We start from the raw sequence: 14,427 nt of genomic DNA on the forward strand, positions 1-14,427 counted from the left end.
CTCACATTCTCTCTGTCCCCCTTTAGGTAGGACACTAACCCGCATGACAGGTAACTTGAGCCTTTTTACAGGATCTCTATCATGACCCGGGCTCTATGCGTTACTGTGCCTTCAGGTGTTTATGGTGGACAGGCGACTTGAAATCCAGCTGTCCGTCGGTTTCTGCTGTGGGGCATGAAGTTACCCCCACAACCTCGGTCTTCCGGCTACATGTATCTGCGCTTCAGCGTAGAGGAAGCTCAGTCGCAGCTTTCCCCTAGCTCTTCACTCTCCTTTGCTTCTTTTCCTCCTTCATACTGTCTACAACTTATTCCATCCTTTTCTTTCCTTTCCAGGAGCTGCAGAGCTCGGTCTGCACGACCCTTGCTTTCCTCACAGGAGCTGCAGATCTTCTCATCTGCACGGCCCCTTTCCTCTGTCTCTCTCACAGACTGACTCTACTTTCCCTCCAGCCACAATATATATAGGGGAGCCACTCATAAACTGGATCAGAGCTCCCCCTTCTGGCCTGGACTAAGAACATGTTGCATGTTTGTGATACCTGTTAAAGGGGTCCTTCCTTGCTTCCAAGCATGACATCACTCTCCCCGTGAGGAAAGCAGTACCACTGTAACGACCAAGAACCTGGGGTGTTACAGGGCCAACAGGGTTCTTTCAGGAACAGTCATCTTTGAGCGGGGGCTTCACATTGTGACCAAGTTACGGTGCCAACCTCCGCTGGTAGGTAGGGGTGTATTATGGAGTGTTAGGGTGAAGTAGTCTTTATATTTCTTGAAACAGTATTGACCAAAATTTTTTGGCTTGGCCAGGTGTTTTCTAGTTGTTTTGATTAATGGGTATTTTATTGAATAAGTATTAAAAGCTATATTTTAAAGTTATCTGCTTCACTTTCTCCTCTTTCTGACAAATCGGACATCTGTTCATTTCTACAGATGATTGTTGTGGCAGTAGGAGAGGAGAGTGAAGCCAACGCTGATTGACTGCAGTATTGATACTTCACGCGAGCTCCGGCTGAGCCAATGCTAACACCACTGGAACTTCACCAACACCAGAGGTGAGTATAAGTGTTATTATTTTACTAGGGGGAAAGAAACATAGAGATTGAGAAGGAGTTGCTCTAGTAGTGTACAACCCCTTTAATATCAGTAGTGTTAAAATATTTACTAATGTTATGTATCTTAAATATACTGTATATTACATTTTGTGCAGGCTGGCAGTTTTCTCACATTAGTATTATATATGTATCCACTTGAGTAGAATATCATAACTGAAAGCTGTGCGACACAGTAAATATTCACTTCATCCTGAGAAACATAGATGAAAGAAACCAGATAGCTCTTTGTTCCAATTGTTGACATTGCAATAATTACTTTTGTATACTGTGTTACAACTGCAAGATACATGGACATTGAGAATATGGTATAGTTTTGCCTGCTATTCCTTCTAATGCTAAGGACAGTGCCCAGGAAGGTTAAACAGTGGTGCCATCTGCTGCCAGAATTGGGAAAAACATTATTACTATATATTAAGTCACATTTCTAAAATACCTGTATTACTGCAGTGTCCATATAATTGTTCAACTCTCAATTCTATTACAGTAAAAAAAACATTATTTATATGTACAGTATCTATGAATTTTATGCTGTAATTAAGCAAAAAGAATGACAAACAATAAATGTGTATCAAGTATCAATAAAAAAGATAGGTGAATGAACATAGACATATAGAGTAAAATTCAATTACTATTTTATCCTGAAAAAGTATAAATTAAGGAGGTTGTCCACTACTTTTTCATTGATGACTTATCCCTAGGATAGATAATTAATGTCTGATTGGCTTCCGACACCCGGCTGAGCTGTTCTCGGTGTCATCAGAGGCGGCCGCTGGTCGGAGTTGGTTGATTGCAGAGCTGTTCCGTCTTCTGATAGCGAGTACTAAAGCAATGTGGAAGGAAAAAATTAACATTTTACTTTTTTCACAAAAAAATTACTTTGGAATCATATTTTTTTTATTTTCACAGGGGTATCAGGAGAACATGAACCACAAAATTTGTTCTTCAATTTCTCCTGACTACGCTGATACTCCGTATGTGGGGGAAAGTCACTATTTGGGCACATGGCAGGGCTCAGAAGGGAGGGAGCTCCGTTTGACTTTTGGAACTCAAAATTGGCTGGAATCAATGGTGGGCGCCATGTCACATTTGGAGACCCCCCTGATGTACCTAAGCAGTGGAAACCTCCCAATTCTAACTCCAACCCTAACTCCAACACACCCCTAACCCTAACCATAACTATAATCCTAACCCCAACACAAACCTAACCCTAATTCCAACCCTAATCCAACCACTGTAAGAGCAGTGAGACTATGGAAGTCTGCCGTATAATGTTGTAATGTGTGATTCATTACTAAAATTTAAGAGGGGACTGGATGCCTTTCTTGAAAACTATAATGTTACAAGTTATATATATTAGATTCATTGATAGGGCGTTGATCCAGGGAACTAGTCAGATTGCCGTATGTGGAGTCGGGAAGGAATTTTTTTCCTCAATGTGGAGCTTACTCTTTGCCACATGTGTTTTTTTGCCTTTGTCTGGATCAACATGTTAGGGCATATTGGGTTAGGCTATGGGTTGAATTAGATGGACATAAAGTCTTCCTTCAACCTTACTTCCAATGTTACTATGTTAGCAACAGAGCGAAAAGGACAGGGTCAGAATAGGAACTGCCCGTTGTTAAACTTTATGTGGATGCTGGAAATAACTTTGATGTGCTGTGTAAAGAACCAAGTAAAACAGTTGTTGTTAAAGTTGAGCTGGACTGTCTCTCTATTTGTGTGATACTGAGGACAAGGAGCCTTCAGCAGCCCAGAGGGGAACCCGATGGCGCAGAGACCCAGAACGCAGGTATGCCGAAGGAAAGGCACTATTGTACTGTGAGGAGAGGCTAGGGTGTGATACAGGGATTACTCCCAGTCATGACTACAGAACTGGCCCACCCTTACACTTACAATAATAGACGTACAACCTACTTACAGTATGATATTACAAACACTCCCCCTGTGCTTTCACATTATAATAATTGCTCCTGTGCTTGCCATATAATGACTCCCCATTGTTCCTCCTTAAAGTAATGACTCTCAGTCCCTTGTATTGTAATAATGCCCAAGAGCAGGGCCGTACATAAAAATCATGGGGCGCTATAGAAAAGTCCTTTCAGGGCACATATTGTAGAAAACTTGGCACTCAGGTAAATGTTGTAAGTAGATAATTTAATTTAGTGCAGGCAATCAAAATATAAAGAAATGTTTCAGTCCTACATTGGCCTTTATCAGTCAGACAGCTTGCAGTGTGCACAGGGCTACAGGCAGATACAAACGACCAGGATACGCAACACATCTTTGCCATGTCGTCTCTTTGACCATTGTGGTTTTGTTTTTAAAATCCCGCACTTTCAATTTTAGTCATGTTGTTGGTTGTTGACCTAATAAAAAAATAGTTTTTCATTTAGCTCTTTGGAACAAATTCTTTATAGGATTGCATATACCCTTCCATGGTTAAAAGAGAGTATGACGTCCCAAAAAGTGACTGCATACAGTAAAATGTTTCCACGTTCTTCTACCTGCACAGTATAATGACCCCACAAAATATGAAGGTCGCCATCACCCCTTACAAAGTATTATGGTCCCCCCACAGCATGATAGCCTCTACTGCTCCCCACATTATGATGGTTCCACCACAGTTCCCCACACAGTATGATGGTCCTCCAAAACTCAAATACAGTATGATGGTCCACACAGCTCCAATTCAGTATGATGGTCCCTCTCAGCCCCAATACTGTATGCTAGTCCCCAGCACAGTATGATATCCCCCAATACAGCATGATGGTCAACCACAGCCCCAATATAGTATGATGGTTCACCACAACTCAAATACAGTATTATAGTTCTCCAGTGCTCCAATACAGTATGAATGTTTCCCGCAGCCCCAATATAGTATGATGGTCCCACTAGAGCACTTCATATAGTATGATGATTCCTCCAAAGCCCCAATAGAGTATGATGATCCCCCTGAAAAATATGACGGTCACTCACTCACAGCTACAGTACAATATGATGGTTCCCCACAGCCGCAATACAGTATGATAGTCCCCCTACAGAGTAAGATGGTCCCCACAGCCCCAATACAGTATGATGGTCCCACCACAGCCATCCATATTGCATGATGGTCACCCACAGTTCCAATAAAGTATGATGGTTCCCCACAGCCCCAATACAGTATGATGGTCCCCTCATATGGTATGATCATCCCCACAGCCCCAATACAGCTTGTTCATCGCCCACAAACCATTAGATAGTATGATAGTCCCACCACACAATATGATGTTCCCCTTCAGACCTCTACACAGTATGATGGTCCACCATAGCCCTAATACTTTGATGGATCTCCACAGACCCACATATTGTATGATGGTTGCCCTATACAGTCTGATGTTCCCTCAAAGCCCCAATATAGTACAATGGTAACCCCAGAGCCTTTACATTATATGATGTGCCCTCACAGCCCCATATAGTATGATGGTGGCCCATAAAAAAAAATCTTATACTCACCTAATCAAGCCGCAGCCCCTGTCTCCTCTTCTATCCTGTCTGGTTTTCAGTGGATGCAGGCGTCGCAATGCAGTGATGTCATTGCATCGACTATTATTCCCTGGTGACACTGGCCTCCAGCAGGCTGGAAATATCTTGTTCACTGCCGGAGTAAGTGACCTCATAGAATCATAGAATGATAGAGTTGGAAGGGACCTCCTGGGTCATCTAGTCCAACCCCCTGCTCAAAGCAGGATTCACTAAATCATCCCAGACAGATGTCTGTCCAGCCTCTGTTTGAAAACTTCCATGGAAGGAGAACTCACCACCTCTCATGGCAGCCTGTTCCACTCATTGATCACCCTAACTGTCAAAAAGTTTTCTCTAATATCTAATCTGTGTCTCCTCCCATTCAGTTTCATCACATTGCTTCTAGTCTTTCCTTGTGCAAATGAGAATAAGGATGATCCTTCTACAATGTAACAGCCCTTGAGATATTTGTAGACAGCTATTAAGTCTCCTCTCAGTCTTCTTTTCTGCAAGCTAAACAATCCCAAGTCCTGCAACCGTTCCTCATAGGACATGGTTTGCAGACAGGTCACCATTCTGGTCGCTCTTCTCTGAACTTGCTCCAGTTTGTTGATGTCTTTTTTAAAATGTGGTGCCCAAAACTGGACACAACATTCCAGGTGAGGTCTGACCAAAGAGGAGTAGAGGGCAATAATGACTTCGCCTGATCTAGACCTTCCATGCTTCACCACCATTGTTAACAGTATTCGCGCCCTGAGAATGCCGATACTGTTAATAGTGTCACATCTGTCATTTGTCTGACAGCCAGTCTGTTCCTGGTCGATATCATATACCAATGGATATGCCCCAAAAAACATTACATCTATTGATGGCGTGACAGAGTCACTGGGGAAGTAATGGAGGGGAGATATGGAGGGGAGATGTAAATCCAGAGTAGTTTCCTCCACCACACTATGTGTTGAAAGGATGAAATGAGAGTTATGTTATGGGCTGGTTTTAGTGGACCTTCATAGAGCGGGTGGAAGGAGGTCCACAGTATCTCCACATGCAGAGTCCTGACAGGACCTGTGTGATGTCAAGATCATGTGATCAGTCACACGATGGAGGAGTCACATAGTCTTAACTTAAATAGCTGAAGGCCAGAGCTTTCAGTGTTCAGTGTGTGTTTGGACAGGAAGCACTCCAGGAAAGTGTGTGCTAAACCTAAACCATCGGCATGGCTGCCTGTGAACGGGCTGATCCCTGCTAAGAAATGTCCAAGACGAAAAAAACAAAGTGGCACAGCTTATTATCAGAGGGTATATATCACAGTGTACTGTCAATGTGGGGCAAACACACAGATGTATTTAACAGCGGTGCTTGCGTGGGAGCAAAGAAGTCTTTAATGTATGAAAAGCAAGAAGATAAACGCAGCACTCACCGGCACCGTGGTCAAAAAAAAAAAAGGACAGGAAGCACTCCAGGAAAGTGTGTGCTAAACCTAAACCATCGGCATGGCTGCCTGTGAACGGGCTGATCCCTGCTAAGAAATGTGCTGTGGTTTTTTTGTTATGCTGTTTTTGCCCAGAGGGCCGTCTTTATTTTCCCAAGCTTGGTTTATGCTGTCTACAATAAACCAATCATTTTCTTAAGAAGACGGTGTTCAAGTTATACCTCTGTGTTCAGTCGAGTTAGCCACTCTACCACAACTGGTTTGGACAATGTTAAATCCTTGGTAAGGCTTCCATACACATTAGGCTAACTTGTAGAAACACTGGATACACTTTATCATTTACAGTGTCATATATTGTGAACAGTTAAGCAAGTTGAAGATGAAATGATCTCTAAAAGATGACACATTTTCTTAGTATTTTAGGCAAAAAATCTATATAGTTTTATCTTTTACATTTTAGAAATTACAAAAACAAAAATTGGCAGATGGAAAAGTTTGGCCACCCTGCATGATTAGTACCTAGATGCACCCTCTTTTGAAATTAAAACAGCTTGTAAATGTTTTTTTTTAGACAGCCAAGAGTCTTAATTCTTGCTTGAGGGATTTTCATCCAATCTTCCTCGGAAAATTCTTCCAGTTCTGTGAGATTCCTAGGTCGTCTTGCATGCAAAGCTACAGTATTTTGAGGTCTAGCCACAGATTTTCAGTGATGTTCAGATTAAGGAACTATGAGGGATATTTTTTTTTTTTTAACATTTGTAAACTATTTATTGAATAATTGCCACCAAATATTGTTAAATACATAATCTTGCAGCTCTTCAGTGGATATTTTTAAACCTTCAGTTTGCTCCTTTTGAGGTAGTCTATTCTGGATTTTGTTTGTAGGATCAATAACCATTTTTGGACGTCATCCTCTTTTCAACGTCATCGTTTTTAAGATGGTGTTGTGTTTGCATTAAGAATTTATTGAAATTTTATTGAATCCATTCTTCCATCTACTCGTGAAATATTTACTCGTGCCATTGGCTGCAACACAACTCCAAAGCACCTTAATGCTTAATGGTTGGGGAGATGTTTTAAATTCCTAAAATTCTATGCCCTTTTTATTCCATACAAATCTTTGATCATTGTGGCCAAAGAGTTCTATTGTAACCTTATCTGTCCACAGGACTTGCTTCCAAAATTCATCAGGCTTGTTTATTTATAACATATTTCTGATGCTGAATTTTATGGTGAGAACGCAGGAGAGGTTTTCTTCTGATGACTCTTCTTATGAAGGCCATATTAGTGCAAGGGTCTATGAATAGTAGAATAATGTACCACAACTCTAGAGTGTGCTAAATCTTTCTGAAAGTCTTTTGCAGTCAAGCCGGGGTTTTGATTTGCCTCTCTAGCAATCCAACAAGCAGCTTTCACTGAAATTTTGTTTGGTCTTCCAGCTCTTATCTTGACCGCCATTTCTTAATTATTCTTCTAATTGAGAAAAGGGCAACTTGAAAACACTTTGCTACCTTCTAATAGCCTTCTCCTGCTTGCAAGGCCTCCACCATTTTCACTTTCAGAGTGCTAGGCAGCTGCTTAGAAGAAGCCATGGCTGCTGCTGTTTGGCACAAGGTTAGAGAAGGCTGAATTTTTATAAAGCTTGGAAATTTGCATCACCTGGCACTTCCTAACTATGATAGTGAACAGGTCATAACTAGTGTTGAGCGATACCGTCCGATACTTGAAAGTATCGGTATCGGAAAGTATCGGCCGATACCGGCAAAATATCGGATCCAATCCGATACCGATACCCGATACCAATACAAGTCAATGGGACTCATGTATCGGACGGTATTCCTGATGGTTCCCAGGGTCTGAAGGAGAGGAAACTCTCCTTCAGGCCCTGGGAACCATATAAATGTGTAAAAGAAAGAATTAAAATAAAAAATATCGCTATACTCACCTCTCCGACGCAGCCGGGACTTCAGCGAGGGAACCGGCAGCGTTGTTTGTTTAAAATTCGCGCTATTACTTGGTTACGTGAATTCCCGGCTTGTGATTGGTCAGGTCGGCCATGTTGCCGGGACGCGGACCAATCACAGCAAGCCGTGACGAAATTACGTCACGGCTTGCTGTGATTGGTCCGCGTCCCGGCAATATGGCCGCCCTGACCAATCACAAGCCGTGACGTCACGGGAGGCTGGACACGCGCTCATTTTAAAATGGGCGCGTGTCCAGCCTCCCGTGACGTCACGGCTTGTGATTGGTTGCGCCGCGGTCAACCAATCACAAGCCGGGAGGCTGGACGCGCTCATTTTAAAATGGGCGCGTGTCCAGCCTCCCGTGACGTCACGGCTTGTGATTGGTTGCGCCGCGGTCAACCAATCACAAGCCGGGAGGCTGGACGCGCTCATTTTAAAATGGGCGCGTGTCCAGCCTCCCGTGACGTCACGGCTTGTGATTGGTTGCGCCGCGGTCAACCAATCACAAGCCGGGAGGCTGGATGCGCTCATTTTAAAATGGGCGCGTGTCCAGCCTCCCGTGACGTCACGGCTTGTGATTGGTCAGGGCGGCCATATTGCCGGGACGCGGACCAATCACAGCAAGCCGTGACGTAATTTCGTCACGGCTTGCTGTGATTGGTCCGCGTCCCGGCAACGTGGCCGACCTGACCAATCACAAGCCGGGAATTCACGTAACCAAGTAATAGCGCGAATTTTAAACAAACAACGCTGCCGGTTCCCTCGCTGAAGTCCCGGCTGCGTCGGACAGGTGAGTATAGCGATATTTTTTATTTTAATTCTCTCTTTTACACATTTTAACATTAATGTTGTTGCGATACCCGATACCCGATACCACAAGAGTATCGGAATCCCGGTATCGGAATTCCGATACAGCAAGTATCGGCCGATACCCGATACTTGCAGCATCGGAATGCTCAACACTAGTCATAACTCTAACAGGCTAATTAAGGTCTAAAACCTTGGTCAAAGTTATCTGAGCACACAAATCTGCAAGCATGCTTAAACGTTTGCATTGGCCCATTTTCCTTTTTGTAATTTTTAAAACGAAAAAAAAAAAGACAATGTATATTTGCTTAAGTTGCTTAACTGTTCACAATAACAGTAATTTTGACCAGGGGTACCAAAACTTTTACATGCCACTGTACACATATATATTCAGCAACTGTCTCTGGAGTTTCTAACAACTGTAGAAATATAAAGTAAAGTGTTGGTCACAGAATTAAATATTGGGTGTCTGAAGTCCAGAATGACTGCCTCAAAACAAGATAAGATAATATTTAGCTGTGCAATAAATAGAGATAATTTAGACTGAATATTATCATATCCAAGTTTGATTGTACTTCCTTGTAATATGTGCTAAGAAAATATATTTAAAAAATATTTGATTATATTCAGAGCATCATAATAGCTACAGGGGTAGAGTGAAAATTAAAATTATTATGCTGTACATGTTTTTCATGGACCCATAGACTTCTATTGGTATTTGTCTTCCATGCTGCCGGTAAAAAAGGGATCTATCTCCATGTGCTTTACACCTTTGTATTAATTCCAATTGGTATATTTATTTACAAACCTAAAACAACATTCAAATATTATCTATTTTTTTATGCTTTGCTGCCCAGTGATGAAATGATTGGTATCCAGTAGATTTCTTACCAATCTGTGGCCAAGAAACAGTGTTTTAATTCCCACTTCATATTGTATGACTTTTCTATTGATAATTCTGTCATGAACATTCTTTGTTGGAAAACATTTCTCAGTGATTAATATTTCAAGCTATTTCTGAAAACCATAGGTATGAAGTTTAAGCGTATAAAAACCATTCAGGTAAAGAAGAAATGTAGTCATCTTCACAGATTGTTAATCTGCAACATTTTCTACATGATTCTGAAACAGTCTAGTAGAAATCCTACAGAGAACCAAGGGGCTAATCTGCTTAGCAGTTCCATATTCAGCTTGTGGCTAAATAAGACTCTAAGCTCCCCTTCACACGTCTGTCTAAAACTGGTACTGGAAAAAACTGTAGTGGTGCAACAGGCAAATTAACCCATATTAAACCTGGGTATAGTTTGGCCCAGGATAGAGTAAACTGTCCTGGGACAAACTATTCCAGCGGTGTAAAATAGCCTAGGCCAAACTATACCCCTCCACGCTACAATGTACCCCTCTATTTTATGAGCCATTGTAAATGAGATAGATTTTAGATGACATTTTTTAATAACTTAAAACTGACTTACACACAGTGGGAAGATATTTGTGTTGTTAATCACATGATGAAGATTGATCTTACAATACAATGTGACTGGTAACGTAGAACAGTCATGACATCTGAGATTACACTGCTGTCTATTAGGATAAGTGCTTTTACCTTAGAATGCAATTGTAACTTGATTTTATCACGTCACTGGTTTTCTCACCCTGTATCTTTGGTGGATGAAAAGTGCGAAGCTCTCTTTCTATCATACTCAGTCACACAGCTGCTTTAATGTGTAACTACTAGTGATGAGCAAACTTGCTCGCCACTACTCGGTACTCGCCCGAGTATCACTATGCTCAGTGTAGTCGGTGAGCACCGAGTATTTCTGAGATTATTCAGCAGGAGCTTGGGTCTCCGCCCTGCAATCCTGACACTCTTTAGAGCACCAATGACAGTGCAGGGATTTTTTTTTGTCCCAGGAACCAGATGTGAGTGAGCAAAAAATTTTTTTTGTGTCATTGCCAACTTGTTGGCACAATTTAATTGTGTCCAAAAAAATCAAGGCCACATTTAGATCAGTCTGTTATCTAAATAACGTCAGGCCCCCGGAAGAAGCTACGGGCGAAACGCGCGTCGGGGCGACAGGGGAACGCCGGACCACCCGATACCATTGAATATATTGTGGTCACCCACCGAGGTGCTGCAGCGGTGAGATATTTCAATGCTTTGATTTCTATACCTGCCTATTTAAATAATATAGTACGGACTATCCTGTAATGAAATACGGCCAGAAAGTGGACATTGGGCCGATTGGGCTATATGTGACCTCATAATGGTCTACAATGTTCCTATTCATACGGGCCGTTCTTTTCTTTTTGTCTGAGGGTATATTATCATTGTGTCTGTTGATGTATATATATATATATTTGGGAGGGTATTTTCTGGTCCCCTGGGTATTTCTTTGTTTTGTATGTGCTATGAATCATGGTTTTATTAATGTGACTAAATAAATTATGTTCTTTATTTGGTCTCCTATGGATCTCTTCTTTGGAGTCAGGGGTTAATTCCACTGAATCTCCAATTTGTTGTCTCTATGCTTGGAAGTGCCATATAATAATTTCAGACACAATTGTTGAATTAGTCTGTTATGTCAGCCTGAGGCCTTGTGTATCTGTGGTGGAAAGATCATAGCTTCGCAGGCATTTGTATTATAGTTCTTTGTGCTAGCCTTGCTCTACTCTTTTTTCATTTTTTTTCAAAAATTCACCAAAAAACAAAATTTTTATACAGTCTGTTATCTGTGGCTACGGCCTGGTGTATCTGTGGTGGAAAAAATGTAGTTTCACAGGCATACGTAGCATAGTTCTTTGTGCTAGCCTTGTTCTGCTCTTTTTTTTATTTTTTTTTTCAAAAATTCACCAAAAACCGAAAAAAAAATACTATACGGTCTGTTATCTGTGGCTGCGGCTTGGTGTATCTGTGGTGGAAAAATCGTAGTTTCACAGGCATACGTAGCATACCTCTTTGTGCTAGCCTTGTTCTACTCTTTTTTTTTCAAAAATTCACCAAAAACCGAAAAAAAAAATGTATATAGCCTGTTATCTGTGGCTACAGCCTGGTGTATCTGTGGTAGAAAAATCATAGTTTCACAGGCATACGTAGCATAGTTCTTTGTGCTAGCCTTGTTCTACTCTTTTTTTAATTTTTTTTCAAAAATTCACCAAAAAACAAAATAAATTTTTATACAGTCTGTTATCTGTGGCTGCGGCCTGGTGTATCTGTGGTGAAAAAAATCATAGTTTCGCAGTCATACATAGCATAGTTCTTTATGCTAGCCTTGTTCTACTTTTTTTATTTTTTCAAAAATTCACCAAAAACAAAAAAAATTTTTTTACAGCCTGTTATGTCAGACTGAGGCCTGGTGTGTCTGTGGTGGAAAAATCGTAGCTTCCCAGGCATAAGTTGCATAGTTCTGTCTGCTAGCCTTGTTCAACTAATTTTTATTTTTTTTCAAAAAAATCTGAAAAGAAAAAATGTATACAGTATGTTATGTCATGCTGAGGCCTGGTGTATCTATGGTGGAAAAATCGTAGCTTCACAGGAAAAAGTTGCATAGTTCTGTCTGCTAGCCTTGTTCTACAATTTTTTCTTTTTTTAAAAAAATTCACCAAACCCCCCCCAAAATAATCCTCGATTTCAACCAACACCACCCATTTCATCTTGATGCGCATTTGCTGTGTGATCTTGAACAGGTTCTGCAGAGGAGCTTTCGCCGCGTCCTAATTTCTCCGGGTGTAAAAGAGCAGCCAATTATTCATATCTCGGGGGCTGATCAGGACGGGACCCCTCAGCTCTCGCAACTAATCAGCAAACTGTGGACTATATTCAGCAGATTTGTCTTTTTGTATGATTTATTTCCGGAGATGCGATTCTCCCTTCAAAATGTAGAAGTTCGGTATTGAAATTCAGCTCCCAGTCACGTAGCTCTTTCTGAACGCTCTCATCCTTGTGTATGCAGTTCATGAAATTCCCAACTTGCCGCTCCCTCAGTTCTGGTGGTAAGCGGGTGTGAACGGCCTGGTCTTTCATGACGTTGAAGTCGTTTCTCATTCTGTCGGTCAGACCTGTTAGGTTACAGAACTCTGGCACCAGTACAATGGCTCTGTCTGTGGCTCCCGGCTTGGGCCTCCGGGGGATGTTCACGATTAGCAGCTGGATCATGTCTTTCACTTGTTCATTGTATTGGTTTTTATAGTAGTCCACAAAGCTGATCTCCCTTCCCTCTGCCATCTTGAAGGTGGACGCTGTAGTCATGTTCCAGGCGATCTCGTCTATACGGTAGGTTTTAGTGTTGGACTTGGTGAGGAAGATCTGTCCAATCAGCTCCTTGCAGCAGGCGTCCTGGAACCACTGAGGGCCACACGAGGAGTAGAGGCTGCTCATGATGTCGTGCACAGTCTCATTCCTGATGACTTTATGGCTGACATCAATGCTCAACATGATGCTGGACTTGTACTGAAGGATGGAGGTGGAAAACCCCCAGGCAGATGGCGAGTCAGTGGGCTTTGTCTGTGGTTTCGCTCGGGTTGTAATAGTTGCATCCTATCTGCTTCATATCCATTATCTTCTGGAGTCTTCGGAAAATTATGTTATAGAAATGGAAGCAGGTGGGCAAGGTCGGTGAAAGCTCGTTGATCAGGGTGATTGTTATCCGCACGTTCTCTCCATTTTGAGTTTGGCTGAACACCTTGAAGACCTTATTCAGTTTTTTTGGTAAAAACAACACAGTTCCATCAAATGCCATACCGGAAATGCTTGGACTCCATGGCGGGGTTGAAGTCAACGTGATACTGGTACAGGCCCACTGTGGTCGGGACACCAGCTTGATGTGGTTGGTCACAAGAGAAATCTTGGTTCCAGAGGTGCCAGCTTTTCATTTTTGGACGTGTTCAATAGTCTGCCGGGTGTTCACCCCGATGTCATGGAAGTCACGCCTACGGCCGCCCCATTCCCAGATAGTCATTTCTGCAAATCCGGCTGACACCTGTAGAACCTCGGTTGATGGTCTCTCTGCTGCCGCTGCCGGCGGACCTCTCTGGCGCCCTCTTTCGACGAGCAAAGACTCAGCCGCTGGCTGCTGAGATCTGACTGTTGACCGGGGTCCTTGGGGCTGCTGTTCCTGTCCAGGTGGTCTTTGTGGGGCCTGCACCTGCACACGAGCTAAGCCGTGGGCCCGGGGTCTTGCTCGTCAGCTCATCTTTTACTTTGTACACAAACCACGCACTAGTGTGTATTGTGCCTAGTTTTTAATGAGGCCTTCATCAATGTTTCCTCATTCTCCACCACTAGATCACCATGGTGAACATGTTGTATGCTGCTACAGCCATTCAATTTTTGGGCAAGGGTGTCTATGATACCCATAAATAATTTTTTAAAACTGTAACCCCCATGGGGAAATGTTTGTCAGCCCATGCACTTCGTGTATGGGCATTACAAGTCTAGGAGACATGCTCCTTTACATTGAGCCTAGTTGTTAATGAGGCCTTCATCCAAGTCTCATCATTCTCCGCCACTAGATCACCAGAGTTAATGTGTTCCGTGCTGCTACAGACAGTCAATTTCTTGGCAAGGGTGTCTATGATCCCCAGTAAATATTTTTTTTAAATTTACCCCCATG

At 42.3% G+C, this 14,427-nt stretch overlaps 1 pseudogene; it reads right to left on the reverse strand.

The window, feature by feature from the left end:
- The window catches only part of LOC143799637 (piwi-like protein 1), a 40,676-nt pseudogene that overhangs the window by 1,269 nt on the left and 24,980 nt on the right, over positions 1 to 14,427 (reverse strand).

Source organism: Ranitomeya variabilis, chromosome 1 (genome assembly GCF_051348905.1).
Source record: "Ranitomeya variabilis isolate aRanVar5 chromosome 1, aRanVar5.hap1, whole genome shotgun sequence".
Lineage (NCBI taxonomy): Eukaryota > Metazoa > Chordata > Amphibia > Anura > Dendrobatidae > Ranitomeya > Ranitomeya variabilis.